Raw genomic sequence first — 14,408 nt, 5'->3', positions numbered from 1 at the left:
AGCTCTAGTAGTTTTCTGGTAGCATCTTTAGGATTCTCTATGTATAGCATCATGTCATCTGCAAACAGTGACAGCTTTACTTCTTCTTTCTGATTTGGTTTCCTTTATTTCTTTTTCTTCTCTGATTGCTGTGGCTAAAATTTGCAAAACTATGTTGAATAATAGTGGTGAGAGTGGGCAACCTTGTCTTGTTCCTGATCTTAGAGGAAATGGTTTCAGTTTTTCACCATTGAGAATGATGTTGGCTGTGGGTTTGTCACATATGGTGTTTATTATGTTGAGGTAGGTTCCCTCTATGACTACTTTCTGGAGAGTTTTTATATAAATGGGTGTTGAACTTTGTCAAAAGCTTTTTCTGCATCTATGGAGATTATCATATGGTTTTTATTCTTCAGTTTGTTAATATGGTGTATCACATTGACTGATTTGCATATATTGAAGAATCCTTGCATTCCTGGGATAAACCCCACTTGATCATGGTGTATGATCCTTTAAATGTGTGGTTGGATTCTGTTTGCTAGTATTTTGTTGAGGATTTTTGCATCTATGTTAATCAGAGATATTGGCCTGTAGGCTTCTTTTTTTGTGACATCTTTCTCTTGTTTTGGTATCAGGATGATGGTGGCCTCGTAGAATGAGTTTGGGAGGGTTCCTCCCTCTGCTATATTTTGGAAGAGTTTGAGAAGGATAGGTGTTAGCTCTTCTCTGTATGTTTGATAGAATTTGCTTGTGAATCCATCTGGTCCTGGGCTTTTGTTTTTTGTATTTCTGCAGGGTCAGTTGTTACTTCTTTTTCATTTCTAATTCTGTTGATCTGAGTCTTCTCCCCTTTTTTCTGATGAGTCTGGCTAATGGTTTATCAATTTAGTTTATCTTCTCAAAGAACCAGCTTTTAGTTTTACTGATATTTGCTATTGTTTCCTTCATTTCTTTTTCATTTATTTAGGATCTGATACTTATGATTTCTTTCCTTCTGCTAACTTTGGTGTTTTTTTGTTTTTCTTTCTCTAATTGCTTTAGGTGTAGGGTTAGGTTGAGATTTTTCTTGTTTCTTGAGGTAGGACTGTATTGCTATTAACTTCCATCTTAGAACTGCTTTGCTGCATCCCATAGGTTTTGGGTCATCGTGTCTCCATTGTCATTTGTTTCTAGGTATTTTTTGATTTCCTCTTTGATTTGTTCAGTGATGTCTTGGTTATTTAGTAGTGTATTGTTTAGCCTCCATGTATTTTTTTTTTTTTTACAGATTTTTTTCCTGTAATTGATATCTAGTCTCATAGTGTTGTGGTCAGAAAAGATACTTGATATGATTTCAATTTTCTTAAATTTATCAGGGCTTGATCTGTGACCCACTATATGATCTATCCTGGAGAATGTTCCAAGAGCACTTGAGAAGAAAGTGTATTCCGTTGTTTTTAGATGGAATGTCCTATAAATATCAATTAAGTCCATCTTGTTTAATATGTCATTTAAAGCTTGTGTTCCCTTACTTTCATTTTGAATGATCTGTCCATTGGTGAAAGTGGGGTGTTAAGGTCCCCTACTATTATTGCGTTACTGTCGATTTCCCCTTTTATGGCTGTTAGCATTTGCCTTACGTATTGAGGTGCTCCTATGTTGGGTGCATAAATATTTACAACTGTTATATCTTCTTCTTTGATTGATCTCTTGATCATTATGTAATGTCCTTCTTTGTCTCTTGTCTGTAAAGGTTTTAATTTCTCCATCAAATCTGAATGAGATCCTTGCTGGGTAGAGTAATCTTGGTTGTAGGTTTTTCCCTTTCATCACTTTAAATATGTCCTGCACTCCCTTCTGGCTTGCAGTTTCTGCTCAAAAATCAGCTGTCAACCTTATGGGGATTCCCTTGTATGTTATTTATTGCTTTTCCCTTGCTGCTTTTAATATTTTTTCTTTGTATTTAATTTTTGATAGTTTGATTAATATGTTTCTCAGCGTGTTTCTCTTTGGGTTTATACTGTATGGTACTCTCTGTGCTCCCTGGACTTGATTATTTCCTTTCCCATGTTAGGGAAGTTTTCAACTATAATATCTTCAAATATTTTCTCAGACCCTTTCTTTTTGTCTTCTTCTTCTGGGACCGCTATAATTCGAATGTTGGTGTGTTTAATGTTGTCCCAGATGTCTCTGAGTGAGACTGTCCTCAATTCTTTTCATTCTTTTTTCTTTATTCTGCTCCCTGGCACCATTTTATCTTCCAGCTCACTTATCTGTGCTTCTGCCTCAGTTATCCTGGTATTGATTCCTTCTAGAGTATTTTTAATTTCAGTAATTGTGTTGTTCATCAGTGTTTGTTTGCTCTTTAGTTCTTCTAGATCCTTGTTAAATGTTTCTTGTATTTTCTCCATTCTGTTTCTGAGATTTTGGATCATCTTTACTATCATTACTCTGAATTCTTTTTCAGGCAGGTTGCCTATTTTGTCTTCATTTATTTAGTCTTGTAGGTTTTCACCTTGCTCCTTCGTCTGTAACATATTTTTTTGTCATTTCTTTTTTTGTTTGTTTTTTTGATGGGTGATGCTGTATTCCTGTCTTACTGGTTGTTTGGCCTGAGGTGTCCAGCACTGGAGTTTGCAGGCAGTTAGATAGAGCTGGGTCCTGGTGCTGAGAAGAGGACCTCCGGGAGGCCTCACTCCGATTGATATTCCGTGGGGTCTGAAGTTCTCTGTTAGTCCAGTGGTTTGGACTTGGAGCTCCCACCACAGGAGCATGGGCCCGACCTCCAGCCTGGGAACCAAGATCCTGCAAGCTTCATGGCATGGTTAAAAAAAAAAGGATGAAAGAAAGAAAAAAAGGAGCAGTACAATATCAAAGAATAAAAAATAAAATAAAATTAGAAAGATAAAGAATATATTAGGAAAAATAAAACTATAATTGAAACAACTGCAACTAGGTAAAATAAAACCACAGCAGAAAAAAGGAAAAAAAAAAAAAAGTGGGGGGGGCAACACGCCAAAAGGAGAGATCACTAACAAAGTATAAAGAATAAAATAAAATTAGAAAAGTAAAAGATTTATTAGGAAAAATAAAAATATAAAAGAATCAACAAGGTAAAACAGAACCCCAATCTAAAAGAGGAAAAAAAAAAAAAACGCCTTGGGTGTGGAGGCGGAGTTTAGGTGGGGGGGGTGGAACTTAGGCAGAGGCGGGGTTTAGGGTGGGGTGGGACCTAGGCAGGTGGCGGGTTAAGTTTGAGCGTGGCACAGGGCCTCTGCTTAGGCCCTGCATGGAAGGGGAGAGGCAGCACTTGGAAAGAAGGGCCTCTGGAGTGTGGGGTTCCAGAGTTTGGATGTAGGGCCCTGAGTGAGGGTGTGTGGGTGGGGTTTAGGCCCAGCTCGTGGAGGGGGTCTCCGAGTGTAGAGATGGGGCTCTGGGTGGGGGTGTAGGGGCGGGGCTTGGGCTCTGCGCGGCAGGAGGGAGGCTCCAAGGGCAGAGGATTAGGCCTGGGAGCCCAACAGCCTTCCTGGCGCCTAAGGGGACAGGGAAAGCACTCGCCTCGTTCTCTTCTGTTCCTTCACGCTCTCCCCCACCGTCTCCTCCAGGGTCTACCCCATCCCTGCTGGACCCCTAACTGTGGGTGGGTCCCACTGGGTGTAGGAACTCCTTCCCTTCCCCAGCCACCACTTAGGGGTGCCGTCCTGGAGGTCTGGCCTTTACTTGTGCTCCCCTTTCCCTCCCTCCCACTCCCCCAGGACCCACGCAACTGGCAGGGGCCTAGGTGGGCAGAGGATCAGGCCCGGGATCTCAACAGGTTCCTGGGGGTCCAACTGTCTTGTCTTCTTTTGGATTATGAAAACATTTTTACTTATTCCATTTTTCTTCTTTATTCATGTTTTAGTTACACATTCCTACAATAGTTCTTTTTGTGGTTACCCTAGAGATTACAATATGCCTTCTTGATGTATTACAGTCTACCTTAAGTAAGTACTTTTGATTTTACCACTTCCTAAATAAGGCAAGAAACTTTGCAACAGTTAAACTGCATTTATCACCCTCCCACAGTTTGAGCTATTGTTACCTTTGTATTGTATTTTAGTTCTACATATGGGGTTATTATTGTTTTGATGTAAACAGTCCACATTCTCGTACATTTAACCACACATTTACCCTTTCCAGTGCTCTTCCACACTAATATCTGATATCATTTTCCTTTAGCCTGAAGAACTTCATGGTGTTTCTTTTGGTTTACAGCTGCTGGCATTGAATTCTCTCATGTTTTGTTTGTCTGGAAACATCTTTACTTAACCTTCATTTTTATTTTTACATCTGTATTGTGGCATAATTTACATGTAATAAAATTCACCTACCTTTTAGATATATAGTTTGATGAATTTTGGTAAATTGCATGCAAACATGTACAGAGTCATGCAGCCAGCCCCCCACAATCCAGTTTCAGTACACTTCTTTCACTCACCAAAAGCTCCCTTCTGCCCTTTTGCAGTACATCCTTTCCCCCAGGGAACCACTGATGTGCTTCAGGTCATTATAGTTTTGCCTTTTCTAGAATTTCATACAAATGGAATCATATAGTATGTTATGACTTTTGTGACTAGGTTCTTTCATTTAGCATGATGCTTTTGAGATTCATCCATGCTGTTATGTGTATCAGTAGTTCATTCCTCTTAATTGCTGAGTAATATTCTATTGCATAGATATACTATATTTTGATTACCCGTTCACTAGATGATGAACATTTGTATTATTACCATTTGTGGTTATTATGAATGCTTATGCTATATTCAAACACAAGTCTTGTGAGGACATATTTTTATTTTTCTTAGGTAAATATCTAGGAATGAAATTGCTGGACCACATGGTACGTATATGTTTATCTAAAAAAAACTGCCAAACTGATTTTCCAAGTGGCTGTACCACTTTGCATTCCTGCTTATAATGTATGAGGATTCCAGTTTCTCCATATTCACCAAGGCTTCATATTGTCAGTCTTTTTAATTTCAGCTATCCTACTGGGTAAACTGTAGTTTTAATCTGCATTTTTCTAATGACTACAATTTGGGGCATCTTTTCATGGGCTTGTGGGCCAACAATATAGCTTCTTTGGTAAAATGTTTGCTCAAATCTTTTGTCCAATTTGTTTTTGTTGAGTCTTGAGAGTTATTTATATATTCTGAATACAAGTCCTTTATCAGATACATATTTTGTATTGCAAATATTTTCTTTCTACCTGTGGTTCACCTATTCATTTTCTTAATGCTGTATTTTGATATTAGTATTGTGGATTATACTGAATAATTTTGAAATATTGAACTAACATTGCATTGCCAGGATAAACTTCCTTGATTGTGATGTATTATTCTTTTTATATATATTACTGGATTCAATTTGCTAATATCTTGTTGGAATCTTTGTGTTTCTGTTTATATGGTATATTAGTCTCCAGTTTTCTTTCCTAGTACTATCTTTGTCTGGTTTTGGTATTGGGGTAAAGCTGCCCTCATAAAGTAAGTTGGAAACTGTTCCCTCATCTTATATTTTCTGGAAGAAACTGTAGAAATAATGTTATTTATTCTTTAAACATTTGGAAAATTCACCAGTGGAACCATCTGGGTTTAGAGCTTTCTTTTTTGAAAGATTTTAAACCATGAATTCAATATCTTTAATATCTATTTAATCTTTAGTACATCTCATAGTTTGTAATTTTCAAGAAATTAGTCAATTTAATTGAAGTTGTTGAATTTTTGTGTGTAGAGTTGCTCTTCATAGTATTCCCTTAATATTCTTTTAATGTCTATAGGTTCTGTAGTCATATTCCTCTTTCATTCCTGATATTGGCAATCCCTGCCTACTGCCGCCCTCCCACATTCCCCTCATGCTCTCTCTCTCTCTTTCTCTCTGTCTGGCTAAAGATTTATCAAGTTTTATTGAGTTTTTTGTTTCATTGATATTTATCTATTCATTTTCTGTTTTCAATTTCATTGATTTTTGCCCTTATCTTTATTTTTTCCATTCTTCTGCTGTTTGGGGTTGATTTAGCTCATCTTTTTAAAAGTTTCTCAAGGTGGAAGTTTAGATTGTGGATTTGAGAACTTTCTTCTTTGCCAATATAAGCACTTAATGCTATAAATCTCTCTCTAAGCAATGCTTTAATTGCATCCACAAATTTTGATGTGTTGTATTTTCATTTTTGTTCAGTTCTAGATATTTTCTAATTTTTGCTTTAGAAAAGTATTTTAAATAATTCAAGAGGAGAAGAATACTCTCATATTTACCTATATATTTGTTATTTTTGTTGCTCTCTCTTCATTTCTGATATCCCAAGTTTCCTTCCTCTGGTATAATTTTTCTTCAGTCTGAAGGACTTCCTTTAGCAATTATTTTTGGGCAGGTCTGATGGCTCTTAGTTTTCCTTCATTGAGAATGTCTTTATTTCACATTCCTTCCTGAAAGTACTTTTGCTGGATATAGAATTCTGGCTTGGCAGTGTTTTTTCTTTCTTCACTTTAGGAATGTTGTTCCACTTCCTTCTGTCCTCCATAGTATCTAATAAGAATTCCAAGTTTTTATTAGAACAAGTTTAACTGAACAAGTTTAAGTTCAGTTCTTAAACTTGTACGCTGTTTGGAGTCAGCATGGGCATGGGCATATGCACTTGGAAGTGGGCCCAAGAATTCATAAGCAACTTTATGGGGTTGCTTTCCCAATCTCCTCCCTGTGGCAATCTCTTCAGTACTTTCTGGTTACCTGGAATTCTCCAACCAGAAAGTTGGAGCTTTTTATTGACTTTGTTGCACAATTTTTGCAATTACACTGATGTCCAGGATCAACGAGCAGGAGGACAGAGAGAAAACAAAAAGCAACAGGGGTCTGTCCCACACAGATGATCACAGCTCCTCTGATCAGAGATGAAGTTTCCTCTCCCTCAGCATTTTAGAATCCTGCAGGTCCAACCGTCACTACAGATGCTGCCACTGCCACTGCCACCATGGGATTTCTTAGGGGCTGGCATGTGAGAGAATGGAGAAAAGAAAAAAGGTGGGTTTCCCCGACTCAGAGCATTAGGAGACTCTTCTCTGTTCTTTGAGCCAGAGCTAGAGGGTTTCTCCTGGAGCTCCCTCTGTGCAGATGCCCACATTCAGGTTTTATGCTGCTTACTGGAGCAAAAAGATGACAAACTCACTACCAGCTTGATGGTACTTCAAATTCTAGTCCTCTTCCCCAATCACCAACTACTATTTAATTTTCAGAGTCCTCAAAAATCTGCTCTATATATTATGTCCAGGTTTTTGTTTTGTTTTGTTTTTAGCTGCATCCATTGTGGAATATGTGGAATACTCCATTGTACCTGGAATTGGAAAATTCTATCTTGTTTGAACCACTGAATTACTGTTGGGTCCCTGGTTACAGCAGCTAGGCCTATCCTAACTTACTGAGCCAATTCCACCATTCCTTTGTTCTTGCAATGCATCTACTCTGCAATCCTTTAACCTTGGATCAATCCTAAAATCCACCTATCTGCCCCCTACACCCAGAATGATGAGCTGGGCTGGAGAAAATTCATCCAACCATGTGGGCTGGTGGTCTTTCACTTGTTAAATATTTCTGCCCAGCTCTCTCCTGTTCTTCACAGAAATTACTATTAATGTTTGTCTTGGACCTTTATTGCTATCCTTTCACTCTCTCAGCAGATGTCTTTACCTCCTATGTCTTAGAGAAAACTAGGTAGCTTCTTACTGCTCACCTATAGATGCATCTTCCCTTCTGCTTTAAATAGGCATCCCTCTTTCCTGCCTCCTGTTGAAGGAGCTAATGCTTCTTATGCTTTGGATCCTATTTCCTCCTGCCTTCTCAATATTATCCATAAATTATTATCCCTCTTTCTTCCATCTTCCACTTGTCTTCTCCAAGGGCTCCTATACTTCACCATATAATATGGAAAGTCTTTATCTTATCTCAAATATTGCAAACATCTCCTAATACTCCTTTTGCATTAGTCAGATTAGTTAGATTGAGGTAATCTAACAGTGTTAACAATATTTGGATCTCTGACGCTTAACACACACACAAATTATTTTTTTACTCATGCAAAGTTCAGTGTAGGTGTCCTTGGTTGGGTGGCTCTCCTGGGCACCTCTTCTCTGACTCAGGGATCCAGGTTCCTCCCATCTTGTGACACAACCGTCTTCACAATGAGGCCTCCAGGGCTGCTGTGGAAGGGAAGACAGTATGAGGTAGATTCACTTAACTACCTTGGCTCAGAATGCCCTATACACTTTTACTCACATTCCTTTAGCCAGAGCTAGCCACACGGTTCCACCTGGAAAGATCTAGGAAATGTTGACACTCGTGGAGCAAATGCTTCCCTGCATCATGAATATTCAGTAGTCAGCCAACTATTTCAGCTACACTCCTTACCTCTGATCTTACCATATATCCATCCACACGGATCTATCGTGGTCTTCTTACCACAGATCTGATCATGTCACTTCCACGTTTAGCACCCAATTACTGCCGACTGCCAACTGAATGAAATCCAAACCTTTTATCAAGGTATTCAATACCATTTAGGATCTAGCCCTTCCAGCCCTATCTCCTATAAGGTCTTGTCTTAGGCATTAGTCCCATCAAACTGCTTCTAATTCCCAGTTATTGGGAACAAGTTACAATTACTGCTACTTGCCTCTTTACATTAGCACACTCTCTTCCATCTTTCTGAAATGTCCTTCTTTGCTGTATCTAGTGGGAAAATTTCTACCTCTCCTTCAAAACTTGTTATAAGCATCTTCCTCTGTGAACCTTTTGTAGCCTTCTTTTTTTTTTTTTAATCTTAGTTTGGCCTCGCCGTGGGGCATGTAAGTTCTTAGCTCCCCTCACCCCCATCCCTGACCAGGGATCAGGCCTGCGCCGCTGCAGTGGAAGCGCAGAGTCTGAACCACTGGACCACCAGGGAAGTCCCTGTAGCCCTCTGTTTTAAGTAGAGTTGATCATTTAGTTTTGTGCCACAACTGAGCATCAGCAAACCTCCATGTAGTACCCATTTCACTGAGTTGAACTCGTATTTTTATTTACTTATCTCTCTTCTTTTAAACTATGAGCTCCTTGAGAACTGAGACCATGAGTTACTATCTTAGTATCTCCAGCGCCTAATACAGTGTCTGCCACAGGATGGATGTTTAACAAATGTTTCATGTAATGCATAATTAAATGAATGAATAAATGATGTACAATTTAAAATATTTCTTACACTTAAATTTCAGTTTAGTGTTCATTCAATATTTAAAAGTTCTTGGAGAAAGCTATGAACTTGTGCTATATTTACTGTATCTTCTTTTAATGAAGAAGAATGGCTGGCATTAAATTAAAGCCTTACAGATATACACTAACATAAATTCTTGATTTGGTGAGGGAAGCTTCTTCACACTCAATCAAAAAACTTAATGAAAGTAATGCAAAAATGAGCTGAAGCTACAAGGTTACAGTGACTGATTCTTACTGATGCAGAAATAATACTGAACGTTTCAATTCTGGGAAGTCAAAGAGCACGGAGAACACTGATAAGACAGAGGATTTGGGTGATTGAGATGAAAAGTGTGAGGAAACAATTATTTCAGTCTGTAATATAATCATGAGAGGTGGGTGGGGCGCAAGCATACTTTCCTGAACTTTTCCCTTCTGAACCATGAAAAAACAACTCAATTATAGTTAATATACATTTTGAATTAACTGTATTTCATTAATAATTCTTCAAAAACCATTGTTCATCTATGTTATATATATTATCTCTTAATTACCTAGACTGTTCAGTTAATCAGCTCATCATTCCATCTCTGACCAGTCTATATGCGTGGAGTCACTGTACCTTCAAAAACAATAAATAACAAACAAAACCCCCCAAAACCAAATATCCTGATGCCCATGTTATCTCTTCTGAACCATAATCAGTTATTGCCACAGTTCAGGTCGTCTCCAGTTTGATCTGTGCTGAAACTTTGCCACCCGGGGGGGTGGAGGGGAGTCAGTGGGGAGCTGGAGTGAGGCAGGAATATTCTCTATCAAATTGAGTTAAGAATCAGGAGAACTGTCCCAGCTATAGGACTGGTGCAGAGCAGGAAAGGAGGCTGAGGAAGTCTCCGTCCTCATTTCTGACATCAGTTTTGGCAGAATATGGAGGCAACAGTGGGAGGTCTCCCTCTCCATGAATTTGGAGATCAGGGACATAAGGTCACCTTCTGAGTTGAACTAGTAAAATTCACAATGGATGTGGTTAGTCATCTGTGGGAGTAAAGCAAGAGACTGTCTGAAATGTGTGGCTCTCAGGAAACTCCAATCAAGGGAGGCAATCCAGATGTAATCAGAGGAAGGCAGGTCCAGAGTGTGAATGTCATTTCGTAGAAGATATTTAATCAAATGAATTGTACAATGCCTGGGGGAAGACTGTGTGAAGGTGGGTGAGGGTGTGGGCAGAGGGGAAGTGGTCACCTTGGACTACAGGAAATAAAAACCCAAGGCATCTTAACTCGGCAGTGCACACCCAATCCCTACGCCAAGGAGAGACCCTGCCTTTTGTGGTTGCTATGGGACAGGAGCGCCTCTTCTGATCTCTCTTCAGTATCCTGTGTTCATTCTGATCCTGGGACTGGCTGCCCTGGGCAGTGGACATAAGCTTTTCAGTCCCTGGGAAGAAATGTCTCCTACTGTAAACTTGTACTATGGCTATGAGTAACCTCATGGATTTGAGTGATTCAAGTGACCCTGGATTCTGAAAACTTCTGAAAACCTGATGAGAGTAAACACTGGAATTTGGAAGGTGGTTAGTTCCTCAAGGGGATGCTACCCATGAGACCTCTGGGAGGCAGCTACAGCCTTCTTCCAGGAATGCACCGACCTCCTCTTCAGTCCTTTTCTGCCTTCCATGGACAGTACCACAGTATACACTTAGGTCAAGGATTCTCAACCCCATCAGATCCAATGACCTATTTTTAAGTGAATGTTTTGTTAGGTCCCATTTATTATTCTGAAAAGAAATTCACAAGTTGTAAACCTCCTATACACATTTCTAAAAGTCAATACAATGTCCTAACTATAAAGAAAAATTCTTGGTAGAAGAGGAATAATTTATAATTAAATAATATGTACTGGAGTATATTAATATTTAGAGATGACTAACTAGCAGGTAGAATGAAGCAGTTGCTTTGAGATCCGAGTGAACGTGACAGAGACAAATGGAGACAGAGACACGTGTGCAGACAACTCAAATTACAAAAGCAAATTGCTGGCAGCAAAGTGCTTTTCTGAAATTGTGACTACTGTTGGTAAAGTTCTGAACAAATACAGTGCAATCTTCTCTTCCTTTAAAAATGCCTAGGAGGTGTTGGCAGAAAAGTCAATGTATATGAAAATATGCAGAAGTAACTTGTATTTCCAAGTAAAATGGGATTGAGTTTCACAGCCAGATAATTATAAACAGGTTTTTCCACACAAATGTCCAGTGTGACTTTTGAAGGTTGCACAGCACACACGACACTTGTTGGTGTAGTGCCCGTGCTGTACATGATCAAATAGCCAGCATCCTTGGTTCCTCTCCATAAATGTCACTAGTGCCCCTCCTAATAATTATGACAATCAAAAATGCTCCCTGGGGCTTCCCTGGTGGCGCGGTGGTTGCGCGTCCACCTGCCGATGCAGGGGAACCGGGTTCGCGCCCCGGTCTGGGAGGATCCCACATGCCGCGGAGCGGCTGGGCCCGTGAGCCATGGCCCCTGAGCCTGTGCGTCCGGAGCCTGTGCTCCGCAACGGGAGAGGCCACAACAGAGGGAGGCCCGCATACCACAAAAAAAAAAAAAAAAAAAAATGCTCCCTGGAGTTTCCAATATATCTCCTAGGGGGTCGTAACACTCCTATTGAGAGACACTGACTTAAGGGAACAGGAATCAATATGAGGGTCCAATAAGGCAAATGTGCCTTCCTATGGCACAGTCATTCCATGAGCTGGCATCACAGATCACCCCATGGTGGAAAGAAGGGACAAGGGTAGATGAAAGTTGAGTAGAGTACCTAGTGCTAGAGGAAGAAGCAGAAATCCAGGCAGAACAATAAGTCAGAACTTATGAGGGGAAACCAGGATAACAGTTCACCTCTGGGACTTGGACCAACATACAGAGAAAGGCCAACATAGAGAGAATTGTGGCTCTGGGGCCACAAGAGCACCCAGGTTTGTTCTTGGTGCCAGATACTGCAGATCTGGCTGAAAGGGAAGAATTTAGGTCAACGTAGGAGCCCAAAAGTAGCGACTTGGTTCCTAGAATGTGGGTCTGGGAATGTGACATTTCCAAACTCCTTATGCATAGCCTCAGCCAGAAATGACTCAACGTCAGGCATGGGCTTAAGTCTTCTCAGATAGTAGCAGCTGAGAAGAAAGCAAAGGCAGGAGAGACCAACAGCCACAGTTTCTCAATGCCATGTGATTGAAGAGGGTATGTCTACACAACTTTTGATTTTCTTACATTAGAGTATTTTTTTGTCCTCTCTTAAACACATATGAATCAACCCATTCTTCAAACAAAAATATATGTTCAAGAGAACAAGATTTGGGCATTCATAAACCATTCCTCACGCCGCCCCTACATAATCTATCTGTTGCTTTGCTGTGGGTGGACATAAAACAGCTGCCTGGAACTCAGATTTGGAGTCCATTTCCAAAAGTGGGGTCATAAAGGCATGGACATAAATTGCAGCAATGCTTATACTGAATACCACAGTTTACAAGGGTAAGTATGTAACTTTGCCTGGAGCCCAGACCAAGGCCAGCCCTACAACCCATGCTTTGTGACTCAGGAGCAAAACAACACTCACACAAACCAGATATTCCCCAAAGACCATCTCAACAAGATGCCTCATCTCCCATGACTGTTCCCAAGGTCCCATCCAAGACCATTATCTAATCTCTGCTCAGGACTCAAATTACCTAATGTTTTTACTTCATTGGATTAAGCAGGCTCCTTTGTGCATACAGTTCCTGAAAAAAAAAAAAGATGCTCTCATTTCAGTTACCTCCCTTTCAGAGGTCTTATTACTTCATCCGTCCCACGTTCATTATAGTGGATAGTCATGAGAACAAGTTCAGCTGTATAGTCCTTGATGGAATGTATTAGCAAAATTGAGTCTTAAAAAGAAAGAGAGAGAGAGAGAAATAAAAGCATTCTGTGCATGAAAAGAATTTTCCATTTCAGCCTGTAAATTGAGGGAAGAGACTAAAGAAATTATCTGCTATTATAAAATATTCAAGGAGACAGCTGGCAATATATATTTTTCTTCTAGAAGCTTCAATCCAATCATGGTTAAGGTACTGCTGAATTACATACCTGAGGTCCCAACTCATTGTGCTGACCTCTCACTTGTTCTCTGATGCCTTCCATCCCTCCACTCTTTCCCACTCTCTCCTGATCCCTCCTATTTCCGTATATACACCACCCTACAAGCCTATCTCTGTCCTTAGCTTTTGAGCACGTGCCTGGGTAGATTTGAGGGCCGCTTACCTTCTGGTTATTCCCTCGGTGCCACTGACCAAGGATTTGATTATCTGGTAGTTTAAGATCTGAGATGCCACCAGAAGTAACTCTGGACAAGGCGCTCTATGAAAAGGAAGAACATCTGCATGTATGTGCTAATATATTTCTCTGTGCTTTTTCCTATATGAATGTGTCCTTAGGATTTTCTTCCTGTATGTATCTCAATTTAAAAACCTAAATCCAGCATGTATATGTATTGCGGATTAACTTTGCTGTACAGTAGAAACTAACACAATATTGTAAAGCAACTATATTCCAATAAAAATTAAAAAAAAAATAAAAACCTAAATCCAGATCCACTTGCCTATTCAGAAAGCTTTAATGGTTCCCTGCTGCCCACAAAAATCAAGATCCTCTATGATTTTCCCCCAACACACCTTTTCAACAAATCAATTCCTTTAGCCACAATGAAAGAAGCTGTATAAAGTGGTGGCTGGATGTATAGCCTTTGGGCTCAAATCCCAGCTCAGTCACTTATAGTTTGTATCTTTAGGTGAGTTACTTAAACCTCTCTACACTTCAGTTTCCTCAACTGTAAAAGTGGCTTAATAATAGAAATAGTTTGAATTGCATGAGAATCAAGAGAATTAATAAATGTTAGTTGCTGAGAACAATGTCTGATACATGATAAGCATCATCTACTATTATGATTATTATTACTCACCACCCTCAATACATTTGTATTTTTCTATTTTTGTACCTTTTCTTACAGTTGCCAATTTCTGAAATGCTCGTCCCTTCTCTCCACTTCCCATCCTTTAAAGTCCTGATCAGATTTTTCCTTTTCCACAGACTTCCCTGGCCTGTGCAGTTCATGGTGTTCTTTTGTGCACCAATACGCAAATTATCTATTCCAATAGT

The 14,408-nt window shown here is 39.7% G+C and overlaps 1 long non-coding RNA gene across 1 annotated transcript in view; it reads right to left on the bottom strand.

Annotated features, from left to right (window-relative positions):
* Window positions 1–6,281: 6,281 nt before the first annotated feature.
* The window catches only part of LOC129392144 (uncharacterized), a 43,612-nt gene continuing 35,485 nt past the window's right edge, over window positions 6,282–14,408 (bottom strand). Inside the window, exons 2-3 of the long non-coding RNA XR_008617459.1 lie at window positions 8,060–8,186; window positions 6,282–6,981 (exon numbers count right to left, since the gene is read on the bottom strand). This is a non-coding gene — a long non-coding RNA (uncharacterized lncRNA). The remainder of the gene's footprint in view (window positions 6,982–8,059; window positions 8,187–14,408) is intronic.

Source organism: Physeter macrocephalus, chromosome 1 (assembly GCF_002837175.3).
Source record: "Physeter macrocephalus isolate SW-GA chromosome 1, ASM283717v5, whole genome shotgun sequence".
NCBI classification, from domain to species: Eukaryota; Metazoa; Chordata; class Mammalia; order Artiodactyla; family Physeteridae; genus Physeter; species Physeter macrocephalus.
Note: the sequence above shows the minus strand (reverse complement) of the source record. Positions and strands in the feature narration are given on the sequence as shown.